Source organism: Wyeomyia smithii, chromosome 3 (assembly GCF_029784165.1).
Source record: "Wyeomyia smithii strain HCP4-BCI-WySm-NY-G18 chromosome 3, ASM2978416v1, whole genome shotgun sequence".
In the NCBI taxonomy this organism is placed as follows: domain Eukaryota; kingdom Metazoa; phylum Arthropoda; class Insecta; order Diptera; family Culicidae; genus Wyeomyia; species Wyeomyia smithii.
This window is the reverse complement of record NC_073696.1, coordinates 193,185,099-193,201,499: the sequence shown is the minus strand read 5'-3', so window position 1 is coordinate 193,201,499 and position 16,401 is coordinate 193,185,099. Positions and strand designations below refer to the sequence as shown.

The 16,401-nt window shown below is 36.2% G+C and overlaps 1 protein-coding gene across 1 annotated transcript in view; it reads right to left on the bottom strand.

The window, feature by feature from the left end:
- LOC129731268 (uncharacterized) overlaps nt 1-16,401 on the bottom strand; it is a 30,137-nt gene that overhangs the window by 2,952 nt on the left and 10,784 nt on the right. The window lies entirely within an intron of this gene.

The following is a 16,401-nucleotide window of genomic DNA, read 5'->3' as shown; positions in this document are numbered from 1 at the left end:
TTCACCAAGTTATTGAAGTTCTTCCATTTTGTTAAGGGTGCATTTTTTTAGCTTTCAGGAGGCGCTTAAGTTAAGTGTAACCAAATTGAGTAAATTTTAATGTCTTTTCTGATTAATATAGGTGTTTTGAATTTTTGGAGATATTTTGAAAATCAATTTTTAGCTTACTATTGTCTACTTCTGAACAATATCTACAGCTTTTTTGGTTTCTTCTGTTTTTAAGCCACTTTCAGCTAGATTTAGTTTGGCCGATTTTTTTGTCTAGCATTATTTGTTCAGATATTACATCAACTTGCATCACGGAGAAAAAAAATGTTGTAGAAAATTACCTAATTGACCGACCCTTTTCAAACTTTCAGACAATAAAATATAAACCATTAGTATGTTTTTGGCATATTTATTTCATTCAACTTCAATACCATAACCGTACGCTAGCACACACTCAACTTTACTCATAAGGTTTTCTATGCACTAAGGTCGCTTTTTACGCAGGTTATTTTTACGCGGATTCCGGAATTTACCCTTTTTCCCGTGGATTCCGGAAATTATGCGGTTTTTTACGCGGATTCCGGAATTTACGCGGTATTTTTTTGCGTGGATTTCGCTGGATAGTGTATATGCATATTCTGGCTCCCACTTCTTCTGACGGACACACACTTTTTCTTCATGTCTTGGTCAGATTTGACCTTCCTAGGATGTTCTGTAGTGCCTGCTTCATAATAACCCATAGTATTTTTCGATGGGCTTTAGTTCCGATTAGGGTTTGCAATCTCGGGAACGATTTCCCGGGGATTACCTTTTCCCGGGATTCCTGGATCCCGGGAACAGAAATATTGATTCCCGGGATCCCGGGATTCTCGAGTCCCTCGAAAAATTTCGCAATATTTAATATAGTTTCCCACATAATAGTGCAATAAAACTAAATATCGTATCGTAAAGCGAAACTTATGTTGTCAAAGAATATAGCAGCTTTAAAATGGGCACTATGCGAAGTAAATATTTGCTTGAAATGACGGCCAATATTTGCTGGCCGTGTACTAACAAATTATTTGCTCCAATTATTCGACAAAAATATTTGTTGTCTTGTTCAGTGAACGAAAAATTGTCAATTTCAGTGAACGAAAAATGTCCAATGTCGTACTATGCCAGTAAGTTCACTACTAAGTGAATGGTTGCTCGATTTTTTTTCTTCATTGATACAAATTTTCGAATCCTGTAGGTTGATGGAAAAATTTAAAATCCGTAAATCAATGCGACCAGATATAAATAATGTGTGTGTGGAACCTTTCTAGATCCCACTGTCTGGCAGTGATGTAGTGAAAAAAAGACAGTTGCAATTATCTTTCATTTCTGCAACTATCTTTGTTTCGGGATCTAGAAGGTGTTAGCTCTACCGACCTTCCAAAGACCCTTTACAGAATGACTGAGTACTTGCAGTACATTCCGGAGTAATTTTCCAATCGGTAAGCCCCGCCTTAAAATAATATTAGAATCTTGCAGATTTTATTATTATTTTCAGACTTTCAATTCGTTTGATACATTTGTATCAAAAAAATTGACCCGTATTTAATAGCATGTTATATTTATTGACAAGAGGTTGCAGAAATTCAACTGTCGTTCTGCACCAATATTAAACACAATCATAGCGAAATGCTAAGCTAAAAAAGAACGCTCTCACCATTTAAAATCAATCCACATCCTATTCATTGATGCCCATCTGTCGAGTATCATTCAGCCTGGTTGAAGTTGCAGAAAAAATTCGTTGGACATTCAGTATCCTTGGCTTCTGTTGGGTAAATCTCTCCTTATGGCGGCTTCGAGATCTTTCTAGAAGATCTGCAGAATTTTTTTGTTCATGCTCAGATTTTTTTTCCTCAGTTTCAAGAGACACCACTTCTGTCCTAGCCTCATCTTTATGAACCGACCTGCATTGTAACACTTAAATACCTTTACCAAAAACAATAAAGAGAATATTTCCAGCGAGAAAACTGTGACGCAGGAGAAAAATCACGTCCGTTCCGTGCAACACTACCTACTTGTTTACTAATAATAACTGTTTGTAAAGTACGCAACCAATAACTACTGGGTTACCTATAATATCTGTTTTCGTATATAAATACGATTGCACTTCTCCAGAAGTGTTTCTAACAGGTTGCTTTTTGTGAAGATGAATAAAGTTCCAATGCGACCAGATATAAATAATTTAATAAAACTCAGTCAGTGTAACTTGGGTCGTGGCCGCAATTTCACATCAAAAATCATCTTCGCAGGTTGGTTACGTAGGCATTCCAATGCTCTAGAACTGACTTATTTAGGGTCGTATTGAAGTGATTATTTAGTATTCTATCATTTCCTTTCGGTTTGTCTCGATCTTTTACAAAAAAACCGTCACGTGGCCAAATAACATTCTAGTTAAACAATCAAAATTCTTATACGGAATCCTGCTCTTTAATCAATGGTGATACCAATTCCAAAAGGGTTTGAGGTATTTCTCTGTCAACAAAAACTAGATTTGCGACTGTTTTTTTAAATAATTCGCATCGTGTAATGGGATAGCAAATATATTTGATAAAAAATTATCAAAAAGGCTATGTTACCGTTTAAACAAACAAAGTTGTAAGCAAATATTCGTTATAGTGTAATAGTATAGCATACACTAGCCCGAAGAAATATTATGGTTAAAAAAAATCAGTATCAAATAGCAAATGTTTTCCTCGTTTAAGGCCTGCCTAACAATCAGCTAACTCTCCAACAAACTGAAAGTATTGGACAATGGACACTCCAGTTTCTATTGAAATGTAGCAAGAGCTGGAATCGGTGATTTAGAAGTATTATAGAAATCGAACACTAGCGGTGATTCAGTGGACTTAAGTAGAGTTTTACAGAAGGAAAATACATTATTTAGGGTTAAAGGAAATTTTTAGCGGATCTGAAGCGATTGTTTGACGACTTGAAAACCCTGAAAGCCACTCTTCTGCAAATATTTGCAACACAAATCGATGCGAATTTGAATAAGTTTTATTTTTTAACTGATAATTGATAATGAAGTTGTAAACGATTTTTGAATACCTTTTATTAATGAACTTTATTTGAAATTTAATTTCTTCTATGAAACTATTTCTCCATTCCCGGTTTCCGGGAATTCCAGGGAAATGAGATATTTCATTCCCGTTTCCCGGGAATATTGCAAACCCTAGTTCCGATGCGTTGGGGGCGCTTATGTCCTTGGGTACGAAAAAGTCCCCGTTGGCTTCGTATCACTTCTGTTAACGGCCTTTTCGTTAAAATGGAACGGTAACGAATGTGAGACGTTTTGGTGTGGGTTTTGTAAAATTAAATGTTAGATGTACTCCTGGACATAATTTGAGTAGTGGCACGAAGCTAGATCCGGCCAGAAAATCGCAGGACCCATATGCTGCTTCAACAAAGAAGGCAGACGCTTCTGTAGACACTCCTTGAAGTAGAACTACTCGTTTACAGTACCGTATTTTTCGTTCAGCACGATTAGTCATTTTTTTTGTTAAGGAATTAGACTTTCGTTGTCCATTGATGTGAACTTTTGTAATAAGTCATCTATGATAAGGTTTCATTAGCATCTGGGTGTACAGTATCCAAGCATATAAACATATATATCCAGGCATATAAAAAAAGTGACATATTTTTTCCAATCTTCGAAAAATTAACAGCAATTCTTTTTTGACGTAGAATTACGTCTTACGGCAACATATACAGGGGACCAATTTCATTACAGGGATCCAGTTTCAAAAACCAAAAACATCGAAAGCGTCACAAAAATTGTCCATTTTCAACCGTTTTAAGCTCAGTCAGTTTCCAACCGATTTTCATCATTTTTGCAGCAATCGATTGGAAAATCAACCAAGCACCCGTCCAAATGCAGAAAGTTGTAATCTGATTGTTCGAACGACTGTACTATTGAAAATTGTCAAGCCTTGTCGAAACGCAAATGTCGACCTCTGATTGGTCGCACAATGCTTCTTTCCCTAACAAGGTCGACAGAATATACCTAGTTGACTAAGAATGCGCGCTTTGTGTTTTATGTATAATTCATTCCATGATTGTGCCGATACCACACGGACGTTGATTGCTGATCGTGAAGAAGAGAGAAAAGTTTCAATCTCTGGCTGATCGTTCTGGGCGCGTTGATACTTAAGCATCTGTCTATCTGGCGGCTGTTATGGAGTTTTCGGTAGCTGCAGAATTATTGGAAATGGTAGGCAATTCTACTAGAGAAAACGGGAGATCTAGAATCATCGGCGAATCGGCGTTATCCGGAATGATGATAATTGAACAAACTTGCCAGTGTTGTTACTGTTGTGAAATATGATAGCACCTTTTGGAGCTCTTCAACTATGTGATTGAAGTAGTTAAAATTTTTCATCGTGTGTAACAGACGGAAAACCGCGAATTTCAGCATTTGCAAGCGAGGAAAAATTCAACATTGCCTCAAGAACGTGTTGGTGGCCCTGAGAAGGACCAGTTATAATTTATACTTGTTCTCGTGCTGGATGGCAGCAGATAACAGAAATGCAGCACTTACGCTCTTGCGTCTTAAATTAAAACGGTTATATTTTGATATCTCAGCAGAATTTTGACCTTCATACTCATGTCTACCATCGGCAATGTCAAACACGCAATAATCTGCTTTCATACGACACGGGGACGGGAACATTTTCTTCAACCAAGCTGCGCAGCACGACACAAAACATGTTATTTTGTTGAAAATTCAATGAGAATGCTATCGATCCGGCTCGACAGAATGTCCACAATAAATCATTTTTGTACAAACGTGCTACGAAACTGAGAAAAAACTTTAGAAACTGATAGAGGAGGTGGAGCTTATCAAATGATCGCTCTGAGCCAGAATGAAGTCACAAATATTTTTCAAGTTATATCATTCCACCACGTACGAAAAATAATTCATTCCTATTTTCATCCCTATATAAGAGCCTGTTTAGTCGAAGCCGCTCATAATAGTTCAGAACAGCGACAACAGCAGTCCTCCCTTAGTAGCAGCGGGAGCGAGCAGTGGGTACCATCGATAGCGGATAGCGGCCACAACTGTGGCATGGCTGCGGATAAGCGTAGCAGTTTCAGCGGATCTCACCATCGATAGCAGCTGGGCCAGCAGATGCAGGTACAGCGGATACCAATGGCGGCCACAACTGTGGCATGGCTACGGATAGCGTTGCAGTTGCTCAGCAGTTGGGCCAGCGTACAGCGGCCACAACTGTGGCATGGCTATGTATAGCGTAGCTGTTGCAGCGGGTATATCAGCATCGATATTAGCAGGGACAGCTGATGCAACGACACTCCCTTCACTAAAATGCTGTTTCAGTGTGGTAGCGGGAAGCATCAGCAGCAGGCTTTCATGAAGAGAATACATCAGCCAGCAACTTTCTCTAAGGCCTCTGCCATAGTAGACGCGAAAAGCGGCGCGAACCGATACGCTCGGCTGTAGGTTAATGTACAGCTCTACTGATGGCTTAACATTAACCTACTGCCGAGCGAATCGGTTCGCGTCGCTTTTCGCATCTATTATGGCAGAGGCCTAATGGGAAAGTTGTACCATTTTGTTCAGAAGAATATTGTCGGTAATATTACAGAGATGCGATTGCGTGAATCCGATTTTGAATTGAACAATTGTTCTTTTGAGAACAAATAAAACACTTATTTGAAGAGTTAATAGCTTTTGGTACCAATAGCAGTATAGTGACAGCCTCAGCAGTAAATGCAGATGCAGCCGGTACTTCCCTGAGGCCGATGTAAAGGTAAATGGGAGCAGCACGGCGAAACAGTTCGGGTTATGCTTAGACGCGCGTCATTTTTCGTTGTTGATATTCCCCACATGAAATGACGCGCTTTCGTATGAAAGCGGCGGTATTAGCGGTAGATGCATTTGCCAACACTTCCTCCAGTAAAGCCGTGTCTAGTTTTCAATGTGAATACACCTTTCTTATTGTGTTGACCATGCGCCTTAGTCCTCACTGTCAAGGTAACACAGAGATGTAAGATAAACACTACATCCTATGATATATTGAACAAATGTCCTGATAAGGACAACAAATGAATTAATAAAGATTTAATTTTGAAGTAGAATACTTCTCCCAGGAAGTTCGGCTACATAGGGATGTAAAATGAAAATCTAAAACTGAAAAAAGTGAGAAAAATTTCAAATGCTAATAAATCGGTTAGTTTTCGATGGATTTCCTTCGTTTTTGCAGCATTCGATTAGAAAATCTTCTAAGATTCCTACCAAATGCATGAAATTGCAATTTTATCATTCGAACTATTGTACTATTGAAAATTCTTAAGCCTTATCAAAACACAAAATTCGACCTCTGGATGGTCGTTATACGATTGCTTTCCCAAGCACGGTCAGCAGAGTTATGGACCTAGTAAATTGGGATGCATCATTTGGCCTATATAAGAGCTTCATCAGATAAGAAACAGACATTTCATCGGATATTAAATTGAGCAACTGAAATTTGAAGAACACAAATGAATATTTGAAGAGTTTAAGGGTTTTAGAAAAGTCATAACACTTCATTAACAGCAGTATCAAACACGCAATAATCTGCTTCCATTAAAATGATTAACCCTAATCGAGTGTATTTCCAAAGCTATTGCAAAAAATTATTGACATAAGACAGGCTGTCGTAATTCTACGTTAACCTTGCGGTCGTTTCTTGTAAACAACCTCTTCCACTTTCTTTTATTATAGAGACTTTCAGTCTTCAGACTGGTTCGTCTCTTTATACTGACAGCGATAAAATTATAGTGTAAACAATACGCTTCAGATCGCTTCTATCTAAGATTTCAAGAGAAAATACCCAATGGGTGAGTTCCTACAGTATTTTTCCGTGATGCCATTTTAATATGGATTCTTTTGGACGCTTCTGGTCATTTTCAGTTAAACTTGAAATTATGCACTTATATTTTTCGTAAATGCTTAAAAATGGTTCCAACTGAATTCGGAGTTATTCTGTTTTCTTTAATTAAATGTTGAAATGCGTGTGATAATATATATAAAGGACAATTGAAATTCGATTGTAAATTATATGTTGTCTATCGTGAGTCTATTATTATTTAATTATTATTCTATTTATGGCAATAACTAATATGAGATCAACATTTCAGCTCTTTTTTCGAGAAAATAGGGGGACGTGGGGGTTTGGTCGTTGTCTACGACTATTTACTGGGGAGACTTTTTGATAGATTATCGTGAAATTTGGATTTCTGAATATTTCCACACAGAGAATTCACACAATCCTTCTTCTGCATTTATTTTGACGTTGTCAAGTTTATGTAGGACGCTTTGAATAAAACATATGTCGGATTCGTTTTCGCGGTGTAGCTACACCGCTCCGGACTACACTTTGCAACTTGAAAAATTCAAGTGCGTTGGAAGGGGAGGGGTTTGGATTGAAATCGACGTAGCATTTATTTGACAGACTGTTTTTTTTTCGCAGGAAAAATGCATACAAAAAATACACTACAACATTACACAAAGTTTTGCAGCGAGAGCTGTCGGCATCTTTCCGGCTGTAGCATTCTGAAATTTTGTGTAAACACACAATCTGTTTTGAAAACAAAAATCGTTGTTTATTTGTGGTTTTCAATAGCTAAAATAACAAGAAACTCATATCTGTTCAAAACTGGTGATGCAGTGATTAGTTTCTTTTGCGAATTTCAGAATATTTTCTGTTTTTTACAGACATAGATCATACGAAGTTGTATAAACATCTTTCCTCCTCGTACCAAAGCACAATCTCTTTGGAGCAGAAAACATCAATCCATAGCGAAGTTAACATACAAAGGAATGCTGTCTCCAGTGTATAAGTGATAGGGGAACTGCTCCATTATTCATCTCATTAAGCCGATATTCACGAAGAATGCACGGATTAAACACAAAATTTTCACGGAATCATTGAACAAATAAACTAAATATGCTTACGTACTCTTATGGAATCGTTTAGCATTTTATATTTAGTAAAATTAGCTAGATTTCTCCTAAATTTTGTAAAATAAAATTATTTTTACAACGCTTCCATATCCATCTCAAAACTTGAATCACTGCTCAATTATTCATCTCACGACGCCCCCATATTCATCACACTGTTAATGATGAATGAAACACATTATCATGAATGAACGTAGCCGCAGCCCGTCGTAGTAGGTTACCTAGATAGCCGCTGCAGTTGTTTACGTGCAAAACTGGTAACCTAGGTAACCACTACAGTGCTGTAAATTTATATCAATTATGTCGGAATAATTCAATATTTTCAGTATGATTTTTTCGTATTAACAGGAACTGATTTGGCAACTCTTGATTTTCTTCAACGCAGTGAAAACAGATGAAAGTACATACAGTTGAAATTTAGGAATTGTAGAAATTCATCTCATATATTTCTGCTAATTCAAGCTTGTTTTAGGAAATTTGAGGTGAACATTTTAAAGATTAAAGTATTCTTAGTGTAGTGAGTGATTTTGTTTAGTGATTGAAATAAAAAGTGGTCCGCTAGTGATTAAAAAAACTTTGGTTGGCTGCTGAACGAGATCCGTTGTAGCCGTATAGAACAATGCGTGGATTTTGTTTTCTGAGGTAGGTGATTGAATTAAATGAGTTTTCGAGTGCAGATGCCCGACTAAAATATCAAATTTAGTGCTTTTAAGTGAGTTTTTGGGGATTATACTTTATGTGGAATCTAAAGTGAACTAAGAAGAATCCATTCCATGGATTACAGATTGGTTTAAGAAGAAAATATGCGTTTTATCCTGTTTTCAATTGTGTTTACATGTTGAATGAGATGAATATACGGGCTGAGATGAATAATGGAGCAGTTCCCCTAAATAAATTGAATTAGACGCGGTGATTTTTTTTCAAGTATTTTTTCAAGTTGTCACTTGTTTAATTTGACTATATTATGTAAGCGATTTTCACATAGATGTCATGATTGTCACATACGGTATTGGACAGAACATTTGCAACAGGAATCGTTCAGAAAGCATTGGCGACCCCTCCTTTTCTTGGAGTTCAGTTAATTTCAGTTCGATTTCGACAGTAAAATTAATTATGATGAAGATGATACACAAAAAAAATGTTTACGCGTCCTTTGTTGACATCATTCTCTCATAAACTGCCTGAGTTAGATTTTACAAGCCAATTATAGAAAATTTTTCGAGCATTCATGATTAAATTATAAAACTTAAAAATGTTACGCTATTGCGCTATTTTGTTTCAATTCAATTTGCCAAGGATACATTTTATGTCGTGGCATTTGATGTAACACGACCACCTCTCTTCGTTGCTGTTTACATGTGCAAATCATGATGGATTGAACTGTTAATTTTTTTTCCAACGTTTTCACTTAACAACCGGCGTTCACTGCCCATGTTGAATTTCAAATATGACACATTTCCGACATGCTTTAAATAGGGTAATCAATTTTCGACTGCGAACAGCTAGAGGACGCCCAATTGTTTTAGACTTCCTATTGCTGTTGATACAATGGAACAGTTTTGTTGAGTGTTACTTTTTCATTTGTCTGTAAACGGTATGTAGGTACATATCAGAGTGGCGCAGTGTGCAGCCTGCAGTCAATGAACCGTTACGAAAGTGCGCCATGTCCACAAGCGAACTTATTGATGGCCCCGCGCGGCGTGCGTGCTTATGGGAACACACGTGTGCAGGGTCTTTAATTGGTAGATAAACATATAGCACTGAATGGATGGCGTTTGCCGGTTCAACGAATTTGGTTTTCAGTTCACACCGGCGTCAAACGATCATTTCCCGTAAGACACTTATCATGCAGCACCAATCGAGCTTTTAAGTTACCGTTCGCTCACATGGGGCATGACACCTAGTAATCGAGGATTGCAGCTGTGCAATCAACTTTCAGGGGAAATTATCGAAGGAATGCAGCAACCGTTCAATGCCGCTCTACGTCGCCATTGCACCGTTTTCTTTAACTGAATGGTCACGTAACAGGCATGTAATTTATAATCTGACCGGCGCATACCATAACAGCGACTGGATGGAACTTGATTTTAAAAGTGCATTTCGTTGACCATGTTACGAATTGTACAACCCGGTGGCACACGTCGATCGCGCCATATCTTGGGAGATGCATTGTGGCTCGGCCATAGCCGCGCGTACGGGAGTTGCTTTTCTGGATGAAAAAATTACATCGTGAAGAAACCGCACGAAAATCGGACATTCAAAAAAACAAAAAAACAACAAATTGAGGGTAAGAGAATATTTTGAAATATCGTGAGAGCGCAGAGTCAGATTATGAGGCTCTGATCCAGTTGGTTTCGAGAAACGATTATTCGAATCCCGGTTTAAGAGAGATTGCCAGTGTCAGTAGAACCGTAACACTCGCTCCGCAATTTGTCGAATAGTTGCCAGGCAAAATCCGTGTTAAAGTGAGATAACAAAATTAACAGGACTATCAAGGCTACAAGGCATAAAAATTCAACGGGTGTTATCAGCCAAAAATTGTAAACATCGTTTTCGAACACAATTTTCTAAAATATCAGAAAAACTCACACCCACGATGATGAATAAAAAAAAGATAAAAAATTGAAAGGTAAAAAAAAGCGTTCAAAGCGTTGAGGACATCCTATTAACATGCAACGACTAAAAGACTGATGATCATAAAATAACAGCTATTTCGGAGTGGAATGTTTAATGTGATAAAGTGACAGATAAACGATTTATAAATATCAACCCATATAAAATGGTTCCAATTTAGAACAGTAGAATTACAATTAACTCTTTTATAATATTGCATATTGAAACTGATTGAAATGAACGATAGTTTTTGGCAGAGCTAGACAACGGGAAATTTTTCTCGAAATTTTCAAAGGTTGTCGACCTAGATAGCGTTTTTTACGATTCATGCATTTAAAGTGCATGGAAAATAACCACAGTGTAAACGTATTCTGAAAATCCATGCTCCTGATTTTCAGCGAAATCGATAGGCATCATACCTGCCACATTGACGAGTTCCCTAAGGTTGTAGAATGATGTTAATTGCAGTAACTTTTGCAACATTAAATTGTATAACTTTGCCCCTGTATGATGTACCTACATTGATTGTGTGAATTCTTGTTTCAATTGGCAAGGCTCGGCCGAAATCCACCACAGTCAAACATGTCGATTTACTTACCTAGTTCGTTATTTCGAGCTGTCGATACCCATCAAAAAAAAAATGATGTAACACTATCGAGGATCGCATTTCGATACGATCATGTTGGAAGTTCATATTTTGCTGTTCACCTGTGCTATTTTGAAAAATCAAGCTTGATCCGAAAACGAACCAGTGTGAAATTGATTGAAACCCCAAATCAGAGTAGGTTCATACAAAATTAACACTCAATCTCTGATGATAAAGCAAAACTGGAAAATTGCATTTCGTAACTTCTTTCATGTTTCATACCTACTTGAAATGGTTACATTGCTCGTGATTTACAGCTGCTAGCGTAATTACGTTTACATGGTCCAAAGCCTTATAGAATATAAAAAACCACAACATAAAACCTTCGGCCGTCTTGACCAGACGATTCGTGTCACAAACAAACCATGGAATGATTAGGTTTAACAGCTAATTAACAACACAGCTTGCCGTAGCGATCCGTGCGATGGGTACAATACCGAACGTCCACGCGCCGGCCTGCAAATGTGCGGAATACCCGGCATAAACTGCAGCTCCGTTTCATCCCAGCAGCAAGTCCGGTATGATAGGCAGCTGTTAAGCCGTATACTTACCTGTGCATGTTGCAGTCTTCATGATGATCTTCAAGCGCCGCCGTCTCTCGAGCGTCTGCCGACTTCGAGGCTAACGAAGAGGGACAAAAAAGAGGCTTTTCCGGTACTGTAACCTTGGGTTTACGGTGAACTAGCGTTTACCGGTATGTTTATTATGGTTTTTTTTTTCTCAAAGACAAGCCAAACCTGGTTGTTTTTCTCACAGTGCAGGTGATACACATGTTCACAAGTTCCCAGATATGTTTAGAAAGTTGGCCGTTGTTTGTACAATGGAGAAGAGAAAGTGCATTCGCGATAATTATGTAACAGATGTAACGATACTTATATAATGACTTGAATGGAACTAATTAGTTTCCATTTCAATGGACGAGTTATTTGAATGGCTTAAAAATTTAAACTAACTTGGAAGATGGTTTGATTTGTGTTTATAATTGATTTTTAAAAATTACGCATTAAATATGTAAATAGTAGGTATTGTCCGAATAATGTATTCTGATATATTTCGGATGCACACACAATAGTGAGATAGCAAACATCTAAGGTAATGTTTACCGGTATCATTTTGAGTGTTTGTACTAATGTTGGTTCAAGAAAGATTGCTTGTGCAGCTTTGTGCAAAATGAAATAAAAATGTGTGTGAATTATACAGACGCAATGGTTGATTGAGGCTCGGAATTTCGTGTGTACTATTTGGATTGAACTGTGATGAAATAGTCATATGATATCAACACATATCTAAAGTCATCCCAGTATTATGGGCCAACTAATATTATGGGTCAGTCTACACTTTGTATTGGTATTTACCGTATTGGTTTTTACCGTATGTCAAGTCAAATTGAAGATTAATAGACGTTAACAACATTTCTCTATATGTCTTTTGTGCGAAATTCCTGCACTAATTAGGTAAACTCTTAAGTTTTCCAATAAATATCGGTAAACTCCCATCAACTGATAGTTTGTTGTTATTTTTCTTGAAAAAAATTTTTGAGACTTTAAATCATTGGTATGTATTCATCGAATTATGAAATATCCGCTCTATATTTCGTATTTACAACATTATTATACGCTCTTAAACATTGGCCCATAATGCTGATAACAAATCTCGGTTTTCCCAGTATTATGGGCAACCTTGTAATATGGACTAGGCTATATTTTGTATTGGCTTTTAACGTATGCCAATAACCTTTAATAGTCAAATTGAAGTTAAGTGAACGTAAACAACATTACTCCGCAAGCCGTTTGTGCCTTTTATGTGAAACCTTTGTACTAATGAGCTCTTGAATATATTTATGCATCGGCATTAAGTAGTATAGAGACTGGTACTAATGCATGTTCATCCTGAGTTTCCATGACTCTGTCCTATGGTCGATATAAACCCTGTGGGACAGTGATTTCTAACCCTTTCCGACCGAAATTACTCTTCAAAATGTCGTCTGGCTTTAAATAACACTTGGAAAGTCAAAAAGTTGCCCATAATAGTGAGAATCGGATAAACATATCATTTTGTGAATTTTGATTAAATAAGTTGTGTATGAACGGAATTATAGCTTCAAAATCAATTCTGATGTATTTACCAAAAGTTAGTGAAAAAACGAAGGTTTAATAAGATATTAATCAATGGAATTGAATTGAATTGGGTTGTTTAGCTATATCAGTTTTTCGTATCATCTGAAAGAGCTACATTTTCTAGGCAAAACGTGATTTTCAAAATTTTTTTATCGCTGTCCTTCATTTTTTAAATTACGAATTAAATCTGCCCGATATCTGCATATCTGCTCGAATATATATATATATATATATATATATATATATATATATATATATATATATATATATATATATATATATATATATATATATATATATATATATATATATATATATATATATATATATATATATATATATATATATATATATATATATATATATATATATATATATATATATATATATATATATATATATATATATATATACCAACTGTCATTGTAGCGATTTTGGAGCGATTTTTATTCTTCATTTAAAAATCGAAGGACAATGATATAAGATTTTTAAAAATCACGTTTTGCTCAGAAAATTACACTTTTTTAGCTGATGATTTATCCGTATTTTCCGCATCGTATGCTTGCTCGAAATCTTGAAGTTCACGTGAATTTCATGTCATTAACGATTTTAATCTCCTCCTCCCTTCTTCTCCGTGAACAACAAAAGTTATATAAGTTCAAACCCCCCCTCCCCTCTCCCATTCTCACTAAAGCTTTCCACGTGGAATTTGAACGACCCCTTAAAATGTCTCAAATAGCAATACTCAGAGGGAGAGATATGCGAAGAGAATGTTGTGAGCCAAACGAACATGTCGAAATCCGAGTCGAACGAACAAGAAAGGTAATACATTGAGAGGTATTGCAATCGGGTACAATAAAGGATATTTTTATTTTCACACGTTTTTCGTGTTTTATTACTAAACAATTGATTGAGAATGCTCCAAAATTGCTTTATCACACTGATTTTTAACCAATAGTTCATAAACCTTTTTATGGTTTATTACAAAAGTTCAAGAAAAAATTTTTTCTAAGCCTAAAAGTCACACCTTCTATTCCCGTTCATTTTCGCATCCTCGCAAACTGCATACATTGCCCGCTTTACTAAACAAGAACTGTCAAACGAAGGGAACATACTTAAAAGCTAAGGGGTGATATCTGGCTTTTCACTCTTCTTACTCACCCAGCTCCATGATTCCTGTTGTATTTTTCTTAAGTGATGCCATTCACTCGGAAAATACTTAAATGTTTTCAACGCTTTTTATCAGCATAATGCACAATTCCTCCTGCAGGCGATAGTTTTACCGTCTGAGGGTTACCGGAGAATCTGCATCTTTAATATCCTTAAAATCAAATGTGTCATCCATCAATGATTATGATTCATTCACTCAATCTTCAATTGCTACGATAAGCTCTCTTTATAGCCAATAAGTTAGCAATTAAGTTAGTTGTTAGTTTACTTTCCCTTTTCTGACAAGTAGGTTTGAATCCCTACGAATGATAAGTCCTAATTGCGAAAGCAAACAAATTCTAACAATTAAAATTACAAATTTCTAACAGTGTTGAGAAGTCACCATTTGTGATTGGACACACATACTCAATATTTGTTTCGTTGGGATCATCACCGCCTAATTTTATTTCTGTTGAATTATCGACGTTTATCGGTGAGAAATAAATTAAAAGCCGGAAATTTGTGGCTTTTAATTTATTTCTCACCGTTAAACGTCGATAATTCAACAGAAATATACTCAATATTTACTAATATTAAGGCTGATACAAATTTCGAATTCTTTTTATGTCCAAGGTTATCAAAGTTAGCAGAGGGGGTGGCGAAAAATAAATAACACTGAGACGAAAAAAAAGAAATATCTTTGATCAAAGTTTGTGTGCAAGTTATGACGTTTGTAACTTGCACTCAAATAAATTTTGAAAAATAACACTTTATTATTATTATTATTTATTTCGCTTGCCTTTCGACGACACTCTCGCTGTCACCTGACTTGTTTGTTGCTAAATTAAGCATTTATGCTGTCGGAAAACCAATAAAATGAACAAAACGGTTTGAGCTTTTTTTTCTTCCCCTTCAAATATTCAAGATTTTCGAAGGGGGGTGACATAAAATGAAAATAAAATTTGTAACGGCCTAATCATTAAAAAAAAATTTCATTCATTGACCCATCTGAATTGTCCTCCGCATGAACAATATTATATCTTTTGGTAATTGATATAAGTGATGAGCCAAGTCTGATCGCTTACTACACCCGCATTTGTACGCTTTGTACTTTATTTTGAATGTTCACTTGGGAATATTTTAGATTATAACAGGTGACATCATAAAAACATAAATAAAAACAACGAAACATGTTGTTCAGCAACACTGGCAGCAAGCCTGATTATAAATTTTAACGCACTCGGGGTTTTCAATTTCAACCAATCAGCGAGTGGTTCCCAAAGTGGATGCTAATCTATACCCAGTTGTCTTTCCTTAGCTTTTAATTTGTTTATCTCTCATACACTTGTGCCGTATGGCATCACCTGACATCTAAACTTTGATTGTAACTTAACAATTTCAATTGCAGTTTTCAACAACGAAACTATTTAATACGGTTAGAGAAAAAATCTATCTACAATATGCGAAACAGTTTGTGTCAATTGTGCATGTAGTTGCTGAAATATGAGTTCGAAGGTCACTTTCGAGGTAAAAACTGTTTTTTTTTTGCTTCAAAGGGTTTGTGTTTTGGTACGAGAAGGAAAGATGTTTATACAACTTCGCGTAATCTATGTCTGTAGAAAACACAGAAAATGTTCCGGGACTCGCAACAAAAAAAAAATCCATGAACTTACCAGCTTCGAAAAAAAACGAGTATCTTGTAATTTTAACTATTAAAAGCCACAGAGAAACAACGATTATTGTTTTCAAAATAGATTGTGTGTTTGGAAATCCAAGCGATTGTTAATGTAGCGAAACTTTCAGAAGATTTCAAAAAGCCACAGATAAAAAGATTTCGACAGCTCTCGCTGCAAAAGTTTGTACAATGTTTTAGTATATTTTAGTATACATTTTTC